This window comes from Cervus canadensis, chromosome 24 (genome assembly GCF_019320065.1).
Source record: "Cervus canadensis isolate Bull #8, Minnesota chromosome 24, ASM1932006v1, whole genome shotgun sequence".
NCBI classification, from domain to species: domain Eukaryota; kingdom Metazoa; phylum Chordata; class Mammalia; order Artiodactyla; family Cervidae; genus Cervus; species Cervus canadensis.
The window spans coordinates 13204395-13206559 of record NC_057409.1 but is presented as its reverse complement, the minus strand read 5'-3'; the positions used below and the strand labels follow the sequence as shown (position 1 = coordinate 13206559).

The window sequence follows — 2165 nt, the reverse complement described above, 5'->3', positions numbered from 1 at the left end:
CTCTCCCAGTCGCTTCCACCCACTTATAATTTCAATTCCTGGGGTTTGCGTGCAGTCCCTGTGTGCCCTGGGGAAAGGAGCCTGGCTTCACCCCACTGAAAATAAAGAATAGTAAACCACAAAATCAAAACACAACCACAAAAAGACACCTTGGAAAGCAATATTTACTCTGGCTGTGTTTTCCCTTGTAAAAGGTAACACACGTTGTACACAGCGCGGAATGGCAAACACGAATGGAAATACAGCGGGTCCCCGGCAGCAGGTGCTGGCCAACCTTTCTGTTAGCAGTTTGCTTCTCCTCTTTGGGTTACAGGACATCTGTGACGTTTACTTACCTCCCCCCACCCCGGGCTGGGACACAGGCCCCCCACCACACACACACCTGTCACTGCGCACCTGGGTCCCCGAAGATGTGGACCGCTCACTCCCGTCCCCCTCCCGCGCGGAGGACGGAGTCGAGGGCGCGGCGCTGGGAGAGGTTTACCAGGAAGCCGGGGCTGGAATGGTGCTCCGGGCAGGGAGTGGTATCAGGTGGTGTTTCTGCAGCTGCGGGGCAAGTGTTCTATGAACGATATGAAGACCAGAGACTCCATCTGGGCTCCCTGACTCCGCGGAAAGGGCCCCAGAGGGCAGAGGGTAGCTCCTTTTTTCCTTTCTCTCCCCCTTTAAGATGTATCCATTCACTCTCTCATTTAACATTAACCAGCGCCCTCCCAGTCCGTTGGGGCGGGGGAGGGGGGGGGGTAGTAGCTGAGGTCCCGGGCTTACAAGAACTCTTAGCCTGCAAGACAAGGGAAAAAATAAGGGACTCTGTGAAGGTGCCCCAGGAATGAAGGGGAAAGAGGTGGGAAAGGAAAAAGAAGGGAAAGCAGCAGAACTCCCATTTTAAAAAAGAACATTATGTATTATAACAGCACTGTTATTTGGAAATGCAAAACAAAGCTCTGATTTATTTTATTTTTGAAGCATAATTGATTTACAATGCTGTTTTAGTGTCTTGTGTATAATGCATATATTCTCCTTTTGCCTTCAATCTTCCCCAAAATACATATGTATACATATAGGTACATACACATATATATTCTTTTCCATATTTTTTTTTCTTTCTTTTTTTCTTTTTTATTTTTTTTTTATTAGTTGGAGGCTAATTACTTCACAACATTTCAGTGGGTTTTGTCATACATTGACATGAATCAGCCATAGATCCACACGTATTCCCCATCCCGATCCCCCCTCCCACCTCCCTCTCCACCCGATTCCTCCGGGTCTTCCCAGTGCACCAGGCCCGAGCACTTGTCTCATGCATCCCACCTGGGCTGGTGATCTGTTTCACCATAGATAGTATACATGCTGTTCTTTTGAAATATCCCACCCTCACCTTCTCCCACAGAGTTCAAAAGTCTGTTCTGTATTTCTGTGTCTCTTTTTCTGTTTTGCATATAGGGTTATCGTTACCATATTTCTAAATTCCATATATATGTGTTAGTATGCTGTAATGTTCTTTATCTTTCTGGCTTACTTCACTCTGTATAAGGGGCTCCAGTTTCATCCATCTCATTAGGACTGATTCAAATAAATTCTTTTTAACGGCTGAGTAATATTCCATGGTGTATATGTACCACAGCTTCCTTATCCATTCATCTGCTGATGGGCATCTAGGTTGCTTCCATGTCCTGGCTATTATAAACAGTGTTGCGATGAACAAAAATATGGAACGCTTCACGAATTTGCGTGTCATCCTTGCACAGGGGCCATGCTAATCTTCTCTGTATCGTTCCAATTTTAGCATATGTGCTGCCGAAGCGAGCACCATATTCTTTTAAATTATGGTTTATTGCAGTATATTGAATATGTTCCCTGTGCTATAGGGAGCACGGTAGTTCCCATTAGAACCTTATTTTTTCTTTATTTTTATTAATACTTCTTGATGTTTCTTTTTTGGCCACTTGGCATGTGGAATCTTAGTTCCCTAACCAGGGGTTGAACTCATGCTCCCTGCATTGAAAGTACCAAGTCTTAGCCGCTGGACCACCAGGGAAGTCTCTAGGACCTTGCTTTTTGTCTTTTTAATGTACAGTAGATTATATCTGCTAATCCCAAATTCCTAATTTAACCCTCCCCATACTCTTGATTTTTTTTACATGACCATAATTCAACTCTTTTTT

At 44.6% G+C, this 2165-nt stretch overlaps 1 non-coding gene across 1 annotated transcript; it reads right to left on the bottom strand.

Moving 5' to 3' along the window:
• Nucleotides 1-1703: 1703 nt before the first annotated feature.
• On the bottom strand, nucleotides 1704-1810 carry LOC122426960. The gene has a single exon (XR_006265305.1). It is a non-coding gene; the product is annotated as a U6 spliceosomal RNA (small nuclear RNA).
• Between the last annotated feature and the right edge of the window lie 355 nt (nucleotides 1811-2165).